The following is a 17,878-nucleotide window of genomic DNA, read 5'->3' as shown; positions in this document are numbered from 1 at the left end:
GGGTCACGGGAGTTCACCATGTTGAAGAGGCCGCCGGAGATGGTGAGGAGGAGCCACTTGACGATGCATGCGTCCACAGCAAGCCACTCGTCGTCGTCCTTCATGTCGCGGAAGTCGACGCTCCTGTCAACATGCTCGATGAGACGGTAAGAGCGGAACAACATCGCGAAGTAGGTGCGCCACGCGTTGTAGGATGGCGAGTTGAGGTCGAGGATGACAGGTACGTGGTCTTTGATGTGAAGCTCGTTCAGGCAGTCAGAGTTGAACATGGCACCGACGAAAGAACCAGCGTCGGATGGGTCGGCCTTGGAGCGGGACATGGTGGCGTCGGGTGATGGGAAGGGGGCGGACGCGACTACAGGAGGAAGAGAGTAGCGGCGGCGGCTTAGGGTTTGGGTGGTGGCCGAGGGAAGGGGTGGTGACGGCTGTAGAAGAACAGCGGCGGCGGCACTAGGGTTTGGGGAGAAGGGAGCAGCGGCGGCGTAGGGTTTTGGGTAGGAGGAGGCGGCGGCGGCGGCTACGGGAGAGGTAGCGGCGGTGGCGGCGTTAGGGTTTGGAGTTGGCGGCAGCGGCGGCTACGGGAGGGTGCGGCGGCTGCGGGTTGCGGAAGCGAGAGGAGATCGCGGTAAAATTGATACCACGTAGAAAGAATATGCGGTGCAACTCAATGGTATTCCATGGAGTCGGTCACAACATATACACAGGATGTCTTGCGTGACAATAAAACTAATCCTACCATATCTCTAGGAGTCAACTATACAAGGCTAAGGAAGATAGGAATAGCAATACAAACATGTCATGTTTAACATCAACAGTAACGAGCAAGGTTCTAGAGCAAAATAAAGAAAAGCTAAGAAAGGGTGCCTCCTACAGCTAACACCACAATAGCAATCAGAGTACTGGAGCAAAACACAACTGAACAAATTCACAGAGAAATAGCTGCACAAGAGGGATTATTGCGTCAACGATTTGAGATACAGGTACATAACCACTTCCCCTATTTTGTCATGCAACTATTGCCATGGACTGTGAGATCTGTATCCAGATTTCAGAGTTCCATGTTTCCTTTTCGACAGACGTGAAGGGGCGATTCTAGCGAGTACAAACTACAATTCCACACAACACCATAAGCATGGCGATCCACCATGCGATAGTAATGCAAATAATCATGGCAATATAATGACCCGTGGAGCTTTTTTGACCGCCACACAATGACACAATGCATATATGGAGGCCCTTTTTTTTTTAGCATCAGTACGGACACAAGCGCTCATATACACGCGCATACACTCATCCCTATGAACACACACACGCACACCTACCCCTATGAGCACTTCCGAGAGACTGAGCCGGCATATCATCTTGAGATTTAAGAAGTCACCGTAGGCGCCTCGTCGTCGACGGGAACGTCTCCTCTCACTGAAAGCGCATCGCCGGAAATCCTGAAATAAATCCAGGAATAATGCGAACACCAGAATTTGAACCCTGGTGGGTTGGGGATACCACTGTCCACCTAACCATCTCAACCACAGGTTAGTTCACTGGAGGCCCTTTGTTGGGTGGGTGAAACAGTTGATAATCCACACCCTTTTATTACCAAGATATTAGAGTAAACCAATATAACGAGCAAATTTTGCTTCACGGAATTTGCGAAATGACACCGGAGGTGGTCGGAGGTGTAGTGTAAAGAATGCCAAAGCCAGCCCTTGACTGAGAATGATGTGCGCTTCCTCTGTTCAACTACCATTGTTTGTTTTTCAACAACCCATGGCAGATAGATGTTGAATTGCTCCATTATTTTGTTCTTCTATGGGCAACATGCGCTTTATGAACACTGTTCCCTTTGTCAGCACAAACAACAAGATGCATACACACAAGACAACTCTTCAGTTGTCATCATTGCAATAGCACGATATAATGGATAATATTACCATTCCGCTGATGCTTAAGTATATTTATTTATTTTTGATCAAAATTGTATGTATATTTCTTAATGGAACACGCAGTCATTACAATCTTGTCTCACCCGATCCAACACGCAGGTTGGGACTGAGTGAAACATTACCCACCACACAACATCATTCAAACTAAATCTAGTGATGGACATTGGTGCAATAGCGAATAGGCCCCAGCACGATCACCAGACCTTGCCACTGTCACCCTGAGCACAGCGCAGAGCTGCAGTACCCTTTCCTATATTCACGATCACATCCACATTTAGCTTTTACCATTCCATCTCTTAGGCCTCTTTCATTTAATTCTTTACCGGGCTTTATTTTAAACTGCTTCAGATTTCCTGGTTCATCCATAAGAAAAATAACTTTTCTCTCGTATCTTCATTGCATTTATCCAATATTACCAGGACCCAATCCAGACCAGAGCGAACTAAATCGGATTCAACCGGCAGCTCCTAGAACTTCTGCATCTCATGTCGAAGTGCTTTTGCTTTCGCATGTCTCATCACTGTCCTCCTGTTCTAAACCACAAATATTACAGATTGGCAAGGCCACCAAGTTCCTTCTCCAGCGATTATGTTGCATACCTAGTGCTTCAAAGGCGAGTTTTTTTGCCAAAGACTCGAATCTTAGGCGGGATTGAGCTCTCAAAATAACGTGTCAGAATTGAACTATGAGGTTGTTGCTAAAATATGCGACAATAATTTTGATGCTTCCTCTCTCTGCGAGGATTTTTTTGTTCACTTCTATTACTAGAATGATATCAGAACAAGACATCTGCATTTATTGGTATTTTTTTCCATGATCGGAACCTTGCTCGGCGACAATGGGATTCTAGCCCAGCGAATGCAGCTGTTGGGATCGCGGAAAAGTGGTGGCACAATACATGATTTACTTCAATGCATTGGTGCTTGTTGAGTACTCGGTCTTGAGTTCCAAGGTGAGAACCTAGGCCTGACCCATGTTGGTTATACTTGGCAATGACGATTGTTTTACATCGTTTTCTTGTTGAAGGCATTGCCCGGATATGCTCAAACTTTTTCTTCAAGGTGAAAACCTAGAACTTAGCCTTTGGTGCTTGGATCTGGTAACGGTGACGCTTGATCGTCTTTTCCTTCCTGAAGGCGTTGCTATTGAAGAACCTCATTGTACTTGTGTTGTGAAGATATGGCTGCAGGTGCGCATATGGTTGTTGCTATAGTTTGTTGATTATGGTTTTGATCGTTTTGGGGTCTTTTTTTTTTCTCGCTGGGCATAGCTTTGGTCTTGTATGACTTTACTATTTGCCGAAGAATTTAGTTTTGTGTGTGTGAGATGGTGTTGGTGTTGGTTATGCGCATCCTATCTATGCAGAGGCCGGATGTGTACGCATTATGTTTGTATCCGCTTGATGCTTCATTTTGAGTCAATAAAATCCATCCTTTATCAAAAAAAGTTCTTAGCAAACTTTTCATGCTATGCTTCTATATATCTATGCAAACTCTGGTTCTCTTCCAAGAATCCATGTTCGCATTCGTCCTGTGTACGTAGTGTCGACAACAACTTCACCAGATTGAACAGTCCTGGGATATGTAATGTATGAAGCCTTGCATATCTGTACCCGTGTGACTAATATTTTTTTTCTATGTCCTTAGCAGGGTACGTACTGTCGACAACAAATTCACCAGATTGAATATCCTTAGCAGGGTAAGTTTGCTCCAGATGTGGAAGATCAGTTGGAGAGAACGTTGTTCCAAAGAAAGTAACACCGTAGACGTCAAAGAAGATTAAGCTGCATTTCGACTAGTACATCTGAACGACAGTAGATACATATGTGTTTCTCATGCTTGCATACTTGCAAAGTGTAGAAATGGCAGAAATCTGAATATCGAGAGCCCCAGCGTGCATGGTTGTGTGTTATTGCTTGACAATATGTGAACGATCCTGATCAGATCTTGTAGTAGATATATTCCAGGGGCGTCATCAACTCTTTCATGTCCAAGCTTTTGCAGATGTCGAATAGCCTAGAACTTGTCCTGCACCTGGTACTGGTAAGAAAGACTAGAGCCTATCACAGATTCACAGAGGAGGGGGATCTACTGAGACATTGTTCAGGCCTCCCGTACGTCTTTTGAGACCATTAAGCTTCATGCCATGATATACCATTTCTAGACTTCCAGCCCCGTTAAACGCCTGGAGGCAAATCACTGTTGAGGCCGTGGAGTGGCACCGGTCATGCAGGACTGAAGGTACATCAGTGGACATTCCCCTTCAGTGCTCTGTTCTTCCAATTGCATCTATCTACATATAGTACAAACAGATTCGCTTACTGGGCAATTTTGTTAGGAAAGAAGACAGTTGAAACTCACGGCGTAAACAAGTTCAGTGTTTACTCATTGCAAGCAGACTATAGCCAAATGAAGGGGAACAAAAGATTATTAAAAGATGTATACGATGCATACGACCAAGATTATTAAAAACCAAAAGGTTCAACACAAGTCTTCATGTCTCGATCAAAGAACGAAAAAGGCTCACAAAGAGCTAAAAAGTAATATAAAAGCCACAATCGGCTGGCATAAAAAGATAGGATCACTAATTGCCTATCCTATTACATGAACGCCATCCAAACCGGTTGAAAATATCCTGTGCTACCATCTCCTATCGGGTAGATCCAGTAACCATACGCTCCCTGGCCTCCGTCGGAGTGAGTAGCGACCACATACGGATCAACGCAGTGGCTCGGAAAATAACCTGCAAAAAAATGAATATTTGTTGTTTTGTTAAAGACCAAATCATTTCTGTAGTTCCAGACTGCCCATAATAAAGCACATACTCCTACACGATTGTGTCTCGCTGTTTCGGAATCTATCCCGTCTAGCCACGTCCCAAATAACGTGTTGATAGTATTCGGCGGAGTAATATTAAATGCTATGTGTACCATCCGCCATAATTTTTTTTGCCAAAGGGCAGTCAAGAAAGAGGTGTTTGATGGATTCATCATGGTCGCAAAAACTACACCTCGTAGATCCTGTCCAGTTGCGTTTTGCCAAATTATCCTTGGTTAAAATGACTTGTTTATGCATAAACCATATAAACACTTTGATTTTTAAAGGTACTTTTACTTTTCAAACATGTTTCGAACAAGGAATAGCACTAGAGTTGATAACATCCAAATACATGGATTTAGCCGAAAACTCTCCATTCTTAGTTAGTTTCCAGCACAACTGATTGGACTGTTGAGACAGTTGAACTTTTATCAATCTTCTCACAAGATGGAGCCATGCTTCCCAACGGTTTCCGCTAGCGTCCTCCTAAATTGAATATTGAGAGGAGTGGACTGTAGCACTGTTGCAACGTAAGCGTCTCTTCGCTGAACAATGCTATAAAGAGAAGGATATTGGAGTGCAAGGGGCGTCTCCCCTAGGCATGTATCCTCCCAGAACCTCGTAGTGATACCGTTTCCAACTATAACCTTTGTCCTGTTGAAAAAGAGTGATTTAACTCTCATCAGTCCTTTCCAAAAAGGCGAATCAGTCGGCCTCACTGTCACCTGGGACAAGGTTTTAGAGTGAAGGTACTTATTACGCAAATCTGAGCCCATGTGGCCTCTGTCTCTACAGATAGCTTATACAGCCACTTGCTGAGAAGACATCTGTTCTTTACCTCAAGATTTCCAATACCTAGGCCCCTTGGTCTTTCGGCCTACAAATGATATCCCATTTAGCGAGTCTGTATTTTCGTTTTAGTTCATCACTTTGCCAGAAAAAACGTGATCGATAGAAGTCAAGCCTTTTTCGAAGTCCAACTGGTACCTCGAAAAAGGACAAGAGAAACATGGGCATACTCGTGAGAACCGAATTAATGAGAATTAATCGGCCTCCGTATGACATCAGCTTGCCCTTCCAGCAGCTTAGTTTCTTCTCAAATCGATCCTCAATGCACTTCCATTCTCTGTTTGTTAGCTTATGATGGTGGATTGGTATACCTAAATACGTGAAAGGTAAAGCCCCCAATTCGCACCAGAACAATTGTTTGTACGCATCTTGGTCATCATTACCTTTTCCAAAACAGAACAATTCACTTTTGTGGAAGTTAATCTTTAACCCGGTCAATTGTTTGAATAAGCATAACACCAGCTTCATGTTTCGCGCTTTTGCCAAGTCATGCTCCATGAAGATGATAGTATCATTAGCATACTGTAGGATAGACACACCTCGGTCAACTAAGTGCGGAACGAGGCCACCTACCTGACCAGCATCCTTAGCCCTTCCTATTAGAATTGTCAACATATCGACCACTATGTTGAACAGAATAGGTGACATCGGATCTCCTTGCCTCAGACCTTTGTGTGTTTGGAAGTAGTGACCTATGTAATCATTCATAATTCCAACACTCCTTTTTTTGCGTGAAAGAGTCTACCTGGTGTCTCCAGGCCTGATCAAAACCTTTCATACGCAAGGCCTATTGAAGAAATGGCCATTTGACCTTATCGTATGCTTTCTGAAAATCCACTTTGAAAACAACTCCGCCTAGTTTTTTCGTGTGGATTTCATGGAGCGTTTTATGTAGGACCACAACCCCTTCTAGGATGTTTCTATCCGGCATGAAAGCAGTTTGGGACGAATGCACCACAGAGTGCGCAATTTGTGTAAGCCTATTAGTCCCAACCTTGGTGAAAATTTTGAAACTTACATTAAGACGACAGATCGGCCGGAACTGCTCAATTCGTACGGCCTTTGTTTTCTTAGGAAGTTATCGTTCCAAAATTTAATTGAAACAACTGAAGCTATCTAGAGAATAAATCATGGAACATCGGTAGCAAATTGAAAGAAATATGCCCTAGAGGCAATAATAAAGTTGTTATTTATATTTCCTTATATCATGATAAATGTTTATTATTCATGCTAGAATTGTATTAACCGGAAACTTAGTACATGTGTGAATACATAGACAAAACAAAGTGTCCCTAGTATGTGTCTACTTGACTAGCTCGTTAATCAAAGATGGTTATGTTTCCTAACCATAGACATGTGTTGTCATTTGATGAATCGGGATCACATCATTAGATAATAATGTGATGTACCCATCCGTTAGCTTAGCATAATGATCGTTTAGTTTTATTGCTATTGCTTTCATCATGACTTATACATGTTCCTTTGACTATGAGATTATGCAACTCCCGAATACCGGAGGAACACCTTGTGTGCTATCAAACATCACAAGTAACTGGGTGATTATAAAGATGCTCTACAGATGTCTCCAAAGGTGTTTGTTGGGTTGGCATAGATCGAGATTAGGATTTGTCACTCTGTGTATCGGAGAGGTATCTCTGGGCCCTCTAGGTAATGCACACCACTATAAGCCTTGCAAGCAATGTGACTAATTAGTTAGTCACGGGATGATGCATTACGCAACGAGTAAAGAGACTTGCCGGTAACGAGATTGAACTAGGTATGATGATACCGACGATCGAATCTCGGGCAAGTAACATACCGATAACAAAGGGAACAACGTATGTTGTTATGTGGTTTGACCGATAAAGATCTTCGTAGAATATGTAGGAGCCAATATGAGCATCTAGGTTCCGCTATTGGTTATTGATCGGAGATGTGTCTCGGTCATGTCTACATAGTTCTCGAACCCGTAGGGTCCGCACACTTAACGTTCGATGACGATTTGTATTATGAGTTATGTGATTTGATGACCGAAGTTTGTTTGGAGTCCCGGATGAGATCACAGACATGACAAGGAGTCTCGAAATGGTCGAGAGGTAGAGATTCATATATAGGACGATGGTATTTGGACACCGGAAGTGTTCTGGGTGATACCGGGTCACCGGAAGGGGTTCCGGGTAACCCCCGACAAAGATATGGGCTTAATGGGCCAAGTAAGGGAACACACCAGCCCACAAGGGGCTGGTGCGCCCCCTATAGGGCCAGCCACGTGGGGAGAAAGGGAAAGGGGAGGAGGAAAATGAAAGTATGAAGTAGGACTCCTACTTCCTTCCCCTCCCCCTCCTTCCTTTCCCCCTTGTCCAAATATGGTAGGAGGGATTGGACTAGGGGCCCAAGTAGGATTCCTCCTAGTTGGGCGCGCCCTAGGCTACCTCTGTGACGCCCCCGATTCAATCGTACACTAATCATACACGCAAACGTGTACGATCAAGATCAGGGACTCACGGGAAGATATCACAACACAACTCTAAAAATAAAATAAGTCATACAAGCATCATAATACAAGCCAGGGGCCTCGAGGGCTCGAATAGAAGTGCTCGATCATAGATGAGTCAGCGGAAGCAACAATATCTGAGTACAAACATAAGTTAAACAAGTTGCCTTAAGAAGGATAGCACAAACTGGGATACAGATCGAAAGAGGCGCCGGCCTCCTGCCTGGGATCCTCCTAAACTACTCCTGGTCGTCGTCAGTGGCCTGCACGTAGTAGTAAGCACCTCCGGTGTAGTAGGAGTCGTCGTCGACGGTGGCGTCTGGCTTCCGGGCTCCAGCATCTGGTTGCGACAACCAGGTAGAATGGAAAGGGGGAAAAGAGGGAGAAAAGCAACCATGAGTACTCATCCAAAGTACTTGCAAGCAAGGATCTACACTACATATGCATGGGTATCTGTGCAAAGGGGCAATATCGATGGACTGAACTGCAGAATGCCAGAATAAGAGGGGGATAGCTAGTCCTGTCGAAGACTACGCTTCTGGCCACCTCCATCTTGCAGCATGTAGAAGAGAGTAGATGGTAAGTTCACCAAGTAGCATCGCATAGCATAATCCTACCCGGCGATCCTCTCCTTGTTGCCCTGTTAGAGAGCGATCATCGGGTTATATCTGGCACTTGGAAGAGTGTGTTTTATTAAGTATCCGGTTCTAGTTGTCATAAGGTCAAGGTACAACTCCGGGTCGTCCTTTTACCGAGGGACATGGCTATTCGAATAGATAAACTTCCCTGCAGGGGTGCACCACATAACCCAACACGCTCGATCCCATTTGGCCGGACACACTTTTCTGGGTCATGCCCGGCCGCGGAAGATCAACACGTCGCAGCCCCGCCGGCACAACAGAGAGGTCAGCACGCAGGTCTAAATCCTATGGCGCAGGGGTCTGGGCCCATCGCCCATTGCACACCTGCACGTTGCGTACGCGGCCGGAAGCAGACCTAGCCTAGCAGGCGTTCCAGTCCAATCCGGCGCGCGCCGCTCAGTCGCTGACGTCACGAAGGCTTCGGCTGATACCACGACGTCGAGTGCCCATAACTTTCCCACGTAGTTGGTTAGTGCGTATAGACCAAATGGCCAGACTCAGATCAAATACCAAGAACTCGTTAAGCGTGTTATTTTGAAGTAACCGCGGACGCCGACCAGGGCCAGGCCCACCTCTCACCTAGGTAGTCTCAATCTGCCCTATCACTCCGCCACAAAGATCCACACAGAGGGCCGTTGGGACAAAGGTCCTTTCAGCCCCCAATCCGTGATTCACTCGCGGGTGCTCCACGAGCCGACCCGACTTTAGTCACCACATGTATCATGTATAAAGTATATAGTATATACCCGTAACCACCTTCCGAGTGATCACGGCCCGATAGTATAGCATGGCAGACGGACAAGAATGTAGGGCCACTGATGGAATACTAGCATCCTATACTAAGCATTTAGGATTGCTGGTAAAGGTAACAACAGTAGTAGCAAGGACAGGCTATGCATCAGGATAGGATAAACGGAAAGCAGTAACATGCTACACTACTCTAATGCAAGCAGTATAGAGGAGAATAGGCGATATCTGGTAATCAAGGAGGGGGGCTTGCCTGGTTGCTCTGGCAAGAAGGGGTCGTCAACACCGTAGTCAGCCGGGGCACCAGCAGTGGCGTCGGTCTCGTAGTCTACCGGAGAGAAGAGGGGGAAGAAACAATGAATACAATGCAAACAGATGCATAACGATGCATGACAAAGGAAACAACGGTGTTAGGTGTGCCCTAACGCGGTAAGAGGTGATGCCGGCGAAGGGGGGAAACATCCGGGAAAGTATCCCCGGTGTTTCGTGTTTTCGGACAGATGAACCGAAGGGGGAAAGTTGCGTGTTCGATATGCTAGGGGTGTGTGGCGGACGAACGGACTGCAAATCCGGATTCGTCACGCCGTTCTGAGCAACTTTCATGTAGAAAGTATTTTCATTCGAGCTACGGTTTATTTTATATTAATTTTAAAAGATTTAAATCATTTTTAGGATTAATTTAATTATTTTAATTCAACATTATCCAGAACAGTGTTTGCTGACGTCATCATGATGTCAGCATGACGCCAGCAGTCAACAGAGGTGTTGACTGGGTCGCTGACGTGTGGGTCCCACTGGTCATTGACTGTTTAGTCAGCAGTTTAATTAGACAGAGTTAATTAGGTTAATTATCTAATTAGTTAATTTAAACAGAATTAATTAAGTTAATTATTTAGTTAATTAATTAATTGATATATATATTTTTAATTCCCTTTTTTTAGAAACGTTCTGGGGCGTGGGCCCCTCGTGTCATGGGCACAAGGCCTTAGCGGGCGCACGGGTGGCGGTTAACAGGGCGGCGCCCGAACGAGGGGCGGACCGGGCTGCAGCGGGGGGGGGGGGGGGGGTACGGGCGCCATAGAGCGCTGGCGGCCACGGCGGGGCGCTGCCCGGGCGCGGGTGCCGGCGAGACAGCGTGGTGGGGGCGGCATGCTGGCGAAGGGGCCGGCGGCGGTGGACGGAGGCGTTCTGGGGCGGACGAGCGGAGTCGGGCGGCGAGCGCGGCGACTACGGCAGCGCGAAACACGACAGAGCAGTGGCGTGAGCGGTGGGCGCGGTGGCGCGAGCAGCGGCAGCTGGGCAGAGCGCGGCGGCAACGCGAGCAGGCTGCGCAGCCATCGGTGGGCTCAGCCGGGAGCGGGCAGAGGCGCGGGCGCCGGCGGGCGCGCGCCTGGGCGCGTCGAGGGAGCGGCGTGTACGGCCGGGGGGCATTCAGGGCGCGGCCAGGAGCGCGTCGAGCGCGCACGGGGGAAGCGGGCGGGCGCGGCCAGGGTCACACGCGCGTGTGCGGCGCCGGTGAGCGAGGCCCTAGCCGAAGTGGCCGGAGCAGGGGAGGGGGAGGAGATGCCGGGGCCTCACCACGGGGCCGTGGGGTCTAGGCAGTGGGGGTTGAGGAAGAGGACGGTGACGCGACGCCGATGAGGAGGAGATCCCGCGAGGGAGAGGAAGGCGACGGTGGCCGCGGCGTCGTGGGCGTCGGGGGAGAGGAGGCGCCGGCGAGGTGGTCCTAGGCTACGGCGGCGTGGTCCGAGCCCCCTTTTCCCGATCCAGATCCAAATTCCTAGGCATTTATTTGCACACCCCGAACATTTTTGTTTTAAATTTTTGAAAAACTTTTATTGTTGACATTATTTTGAATTTAATTTTTGAAAAGTTTTGATCCAACGCGATATTAACAACAGTAACCGGGGTAACGTGGCACCGTTAATGTGGGATTACTGTAGCTTAATTACCCGGGCGTTACAAAACTCCTCCACTACAAGAAATTTCGTCGTGAGATTTAAGAGGGGAGTAAGGGGGAAAGTTCTGGTTACGAAATTCAAACGATTCTTCTCGGTCTTTGTTGCTCTTCCCGAAGTAGTTGATCCCTTTTGGTGATGTCCTCATTTCTCTGCTCCAGGTCATCATGATGAAGTGGCCATCCTTCCTTCGGAGTCTTCATCATACTAACGAAAGCTCCCTCTCCCTCCTTTATATACGTGGGCAGGGCACCCCTAGAACACACATCAATTGTTCCTAGCCGTGTGCGGTGCCCCCCCTCCACAGTTAACACCTCAGTCATATCGTCGTAGTGCTTAGGCGAAGCACTGCGCCAGTAACTTCATCATCACCGTCGCCGCCGTCGTGCTGACGGAACTCTCCCTCGTCCTCAACTGGATCAAGAGCTCGAGGGACGTCATCGTGCTGAACGTGTGCTGAACACGGAGGTGCCGTACGTTCGGTACTTGGATCGGTTGGATCGTGAAGACGTTCGACTACATCAACCGCATTACTAAACGCTTCCGCTTTCGGTCTACGAGGGTACGTGGACACACTCTCCCGTCTCGTTGCTATGCATCTCCTAGATAGATCTTGTGTGATCGTAGGATTTTTTTTGAAATACTGCGTTCCCCAACTGTGGCATCCGAGTCAGGTCTATGCGTAGATGTTATATGCACGAGTAGAACACAAAGAGTTGTGGCTTATAATAGTCATACTGCTTACCAGCAACGTCTTACTTTGGTTCGGCGGTATTGTTGGATGAAGCGGCCCAGACCGACATTACATGACCACGTTCATGAGACTGGTTCTACCGACGTGCTTTGCACACTGGTGGCTGGCGGGTGTCTGTTTCTCCAACTTTAGTTGAATCGAGTTTGACTACGCCCGGTCCTTGTTGAGGGTTAAAACAGCACACTTGATGAAAAATCTTTGTGGTTTTGATGCGTATGTAAGAACGGTTCTTGCTAGAAAGCAGCCACGTAAAACTTGCAACAACAAAGTAGAGGACGTCTAACTTGTTTTTGCAGGGCTTGTTGTGATGTGATATGGTCAAGACGTGATGATATATAAATTATTGTATGAGATGATCATGTTTTGTAGAAGTTATCGGCAACTGGCAGGAGCCTTATGGTTGTCTCTTTATTGCATAAGATGCAAGCGCCATATAATTGCTTTACTTTATCGCTATGCGATAGCAATAGTTGCAAAAGCAATAGTTGGCGAGACGACCATTTGACGACACGTTGATAAAGATCAAGATGAAGGAGATCATGGTGTCATGCCGGTGACAATGGAGATCATGACGGTACTTTGGAGATGGAGATCAAAGGCACAACATGATGATGGCCATATCATGTCACATATTATGATTGCATGTGATATTTATCTTTTATGCATCTTATTTTTCTTAGTACGACGGTAGCATTATGATATGATCCCTTACTAAAATTTCAAGGTATAAGTGTTCTCCTTGAGTATGCACCGTTGTGACAGTTCTTCGTGTTGAGACACCACGTGATGATCGGGTGTGATAAGCTGTACGTTCACATACAACGGGTGCAAGCCAGTTTTGCACATGTAGAATACTCGGGTTAAACTTGACGAGGCTAGTATATGCAGATATGGCCTCGGAACACTGAGACCGAAAGGTCGAACGTGAATCATATAGTAGATATGATCAACATAGTGATGTTCACCATTGAATGCTACTCCATCTCATGTGATGATCGGACATGGTTTAGTTGATATGGATCACGTGATCATTTAGATGACTAGAGGGATGTCTATCTACGTGGGAGTTCTTAAGTAATATGATTAATTGAACTTAAATTTATCATGAACTTAGTCCTGGTAGTATTTGCATATCTATGTTGTAGATCAATTGCACGCGCATAGCTTCCCCGTTTTATTTATGATATATTCCTAGAGAAAACTAAGTTGAAAGTTGATAGTAGCAATGATGCGGACTAGGTCCGTGATCTGAGGATCATCCTCATTGCTGCACAGAAGAATTATGTTCTTGATGCACCGCTAGGTGACTGAACTATTGCAGGAGCAAATGCAGACGTTATGAACATTTGACAAGCTCGGTATGATGACTACTTGATAGTTTAGTACACCATGCTTTACGGCTTAGAACCGGGACTTCAAAAATGTTTTGAAACGCCATGCTGCATATGAGATGTTCCAAGAGTTGAAATTGGTATTTCAGACTCATGCCCGAGTCGAGAGGTATGAGACCTCTGACAAGTATTTTTGCCTACAAGATGGAGGAGAATAGCTTAACCAGTGAGCATGTGCTCAGAATGTCTGAGTACTACAATCGCTTGAATCAAGTGGGATTTAATCTTCCAGATAAGATAGTGATTGACAGATTTCTCAGTCACTATCACCAAGTTACTGGAACTTCGTGAAGAACTATAATATGCAAGGGATGACGTAAACGATTCCCCGAGCTCTTCGTGATGCTGAAATCGGCGAAGGTAGAAATTAAGGAAAGCATCAAGTGTTGATGGTTGACAAGACCACTAGTTTCAAGTAAAAGGGCAAGGGAAAGAAAGGGAACTTCAAGAAGAATGACAAGCAAGTTGCCACTCCCATGAAGAAGCCCAAAGCTAGATCCAAGCCTGAAACTGAGTGCTTCTACTGCAAAGGAAATGGTCACTGGAAGCGGAACTACCACAGATACTTGGCGGATAAGAAGGATGGCAAAGTAAACAAAAGTATATATGATATACATGTTATTGATGTGTACTTTACTAGTATTCATAGTAGCCCCTGGGTATTTGATACTGGTTCAGTTGCTATGATTAGTAACTTGAAACAGGAGTTATAAAATGAACAAAGACTAGTTGAGGGCAAGGTGACGATGTGTCTTGGAAGTGATTCCAAGGTTGATAAGATCACCATCGCACACTCCCTTTACCTTCGGGATTAGTGTTGAACCTAAAATAAATGTTATTTGGTGTTTGCGTTGAGCATAATATGATTGGATCATGTTTATTGCAATATGATTATTCATTTAAGTCAAAGAATAATTGTTATTCTGTTTATATGAATAAAACCTTCTGTGGTCATACATCCAAGGTGAATGGTTTATTGAATCTCGATTGTGGTGATACACATATTCATAATATTGAAGCCAAAAGATGCAAGGTTAATAATGATAGTGCAACTTATTTGTGGCACTGCCATTTAGGTCATATTGATGTAAAGCGCATGAAGAAACTCCATGCTGGTGGGCTTGGAATCACTTGATGCTTGCGAACCATGCTTCATGGACAAGATGACTAAGACTCCATTCTCCGGAACAATGGAGTGAGCCACTGACTTATTGGAAATAATACGTACCGATGTATGCGGTCCGATGAGTGTTGAGGCTCGCGGTGGGTTTCGTTATTTTCTGACCTTCACAGATGATTTGAGCAGATATGGGTATATCTACTTAATGAAACACAAGTCTGAAGCATTTGAAAAGTTCAAAGAATTTCAGAGTGAAGTTGAGAATCATCGTAACAAGAAAATAAAGTTTCTACGATCTGATCGCGAGGCGAATATTTGAGTTACGAGTTTGGCCTTCATTTGAAACAATGTGGAATAGTTTCGCAACTCACGCCACCTGGAACACCACAGCGTAATGGTGTGTCCGAACGTCGTAACCGTACTTTATTAGATATGGTGTATGATGTCTCTTACCGATTTACCACTATCGTTTTAGGGTTATGCATTAGAGATAGCTGCATTCACGCTAAATAGGGCACCGTCTAAAAATCCGTTGAGACGACATCGTATGAACTGTGGTTTAGCAAGAAACCTAAGCTGTCGTTTCTTAAAGTTTGGGGTTGCGATGCTTATGTGAAAAAGTTTCAGCCTGATAAGCTCAAACCCAAATCGGAGAAGTGTGTCTTCATAGGATACCCAAAAGAAACTGTTGGGTACACCTTCTATCACAGATCCGAAGGCAAAATCTTTGTTGCTAAGAGTGGATCCTTTTTAGAGAAGGAGTTTCTCTCGAAAGAAGTGAGTGGGAGGTAAGTAGAACTTAATGAGGTAATTGTAGCTTCTCTCGAATTGGAAAGTTGCTCATCACTAAAATCAGTTCCAGTGATGCCTACACCAATTAGTGAGGAAGTTAATCATGATGATCATGAAACTTCAGATCAAGTTACTACTGAACCTCGTAGGTCAACCAGAGTACGATCCGCACCAGAGTGGTACGGTAATCCTGTTCCGGAAGTCATGTTACTAGACCATGATGAACCTATGAACGATGAGGAAGCGATGATGAGCCCAGATTCGGACAGATGGCTTGAGGCCATGAAATCTGAGATAGAATCCATGTATGAAAACAATTTGTGGTCTTTGGTGGACTTGCCCGATGATCGGCAAGCCATTGAGAATAAATGGATTTCAAGAGGAAGACGGACGCTGATAGTAGTGTTACTATCTACAAAGCTTGACTTGTCGAAAAGGGTTTTTAACAAGTTCAAGGTGTTGACTACGATGAGATTTTCTCACTCGTATCGATGCTTAAAGTCTGTCCGAATCATGTTAGCAATTGCCACATTTTATGAAATATGACAAATGGATGTCAAAACTGCATTCCTCAATAGATTTATTAAAGAAGAGTTGTATATGATACAATCAGAAGGTTTTATCAATCCTAAAGGTGCTAACAAAATGTGCAAGCTCCAGCGATCCATCTATGGACTGGTGCAAGCATCTCGGAGTTGGAATATACGATTTGATGAGTTGATCAAAGCATATAGTTTTATACAGACTTGCGGTGAAGCCTGTATTTACAAGAGAGTGAGTGGGAGCACTACAACCTTTCTGATAAGTATATGTGAATGACATATTGTTGATCGGAAATGATGTAGAATTTTCTAAAAAGCATAAAGGAGTGTTTGAAAGGAGTTTTTCAAGAAATACCTCGGTGAAGCTGCTTACATATTAGGCATCAAGATCTATAGAGAGAGATCAGGACGCTTGATAAGATTTTTCAATGAGTACATACCTTGACAAGATTTTTGAAGTAGTTCAAAATGGAACAGTCAAAGAAGGAGTTCTTGCCTGTATTGCAAGGTGTAAAGTTGAGTAAGACTCAAAACACGACCACGGCAGAAAATAGAAAGAGAATGAAAGTCATTTCCTATGCCTCAGCCATAGGTTCTATAAAGTATGCTATGCTGTGTACCAAACCTATTGTGTACCTTGCCATAAGTTTGGCAAGGGGGTATGATATTGATCCAGGAGTGGATCACTTGACAGCGGTCAAAATTATCCTTAGAAGACTAAGGAGATATTTCTCGGTTATGGAGGTGATAAAGTGTTCGTCGTAAAGAGTTACGCCGATGCAAGCTTTTACACCGATCCGGATGACTCTGGGTCTCAATCTGGATACATAATGAAAGTGGGAGCAATTAGCTAGAGTAGCTTCATGCAGAGCATTGTAGACATAGAAAATTTGCAAAATACATACGGCTCTGAATATGACAGACCCATTGACTAAGCTTCTCTCACAAGCAAAACATGATCACACATTAGTACTCTTTGGGTGTTAATCACATAGCGATGTGAACTAGATTACTGACTCTAGTAAAACCCTTTGGGTATTAGTCACATGGCGAGTTGAACTAATCACATGGTGATGTGAACTAGTGTGTTAAATCACATGGCGATGTGAACTAGATTATTGACTCTAGTGCAAGTGGGAGACTGAAGGAAATATGCCCTAGAGGCAATAATAAAGTTGTTATTTATATTTCCTTATATCATGATAAATGTTTATTATTCATGCTAGAATTGTATTAACCGGAAACTTAGTACATGTGTGAATACATAGACAAAACAAAGTGTCCCTAGTATGCGTCTACTTGACTAGCTCGTTAATCAAAGATGGTTATGTTTCCTAACCATAGACATGTGTTGTCATTTGATGAACGGGATAACATCATTAGAGAATGATGTGATGGACAAGACCCATCCGTTAGCTTAACATAATGATCGTTTAGTTTTATTGTTATTGCTTTCATCATGACTTATACTTGTTCCTCCGACTATGAGATTATGCAACTCCCGAATACCGGAGGAACACCTTGTGTGCTATCAAACGTAGCAACGTAACTGGGTGATTATAAAGATGCTCTACAGATGTCTCCAAAGGTGTTTGTTGGGTTGGCATAGATCGAGATTAGGATTTGTCACTCTATGTATCGGAGAGGTGTCTCTGGACCCTCTCGGTAATGCACATCACTATAAGCCTTGCAAGCAATGTGACTAATGAGTTAGTCACAGGATGATGCATTACGAAACGAGTAAAGAGACTTGCCGATAACAAGATTGAACTAGGTATGATGATACTGACGATCGAATCTCGGGCAAGTAACGTACCGATGACAAAGGGAA

This window comes from Triticum aestivum, chromosome 3D (assembly GCF_018294505.1).
Source record: "Triticum aestivum cultivar Chinese Spring chromosome 3D, IWGSC CS RefSeq v2.1, whole genome shotgun sequence".
Taxonomy (NCBI): domain Eukaryota; kingdom Viridiplantae; phylum Streptophyta; class Magnoliopsida; order Poales; family Poaceae; genus Triticum; species Triticum aestivum.
The sequence above is the reverse complement of the archived record's forward strand: the minus strand, read 5'-3'. Positions refer to the sequence as shown.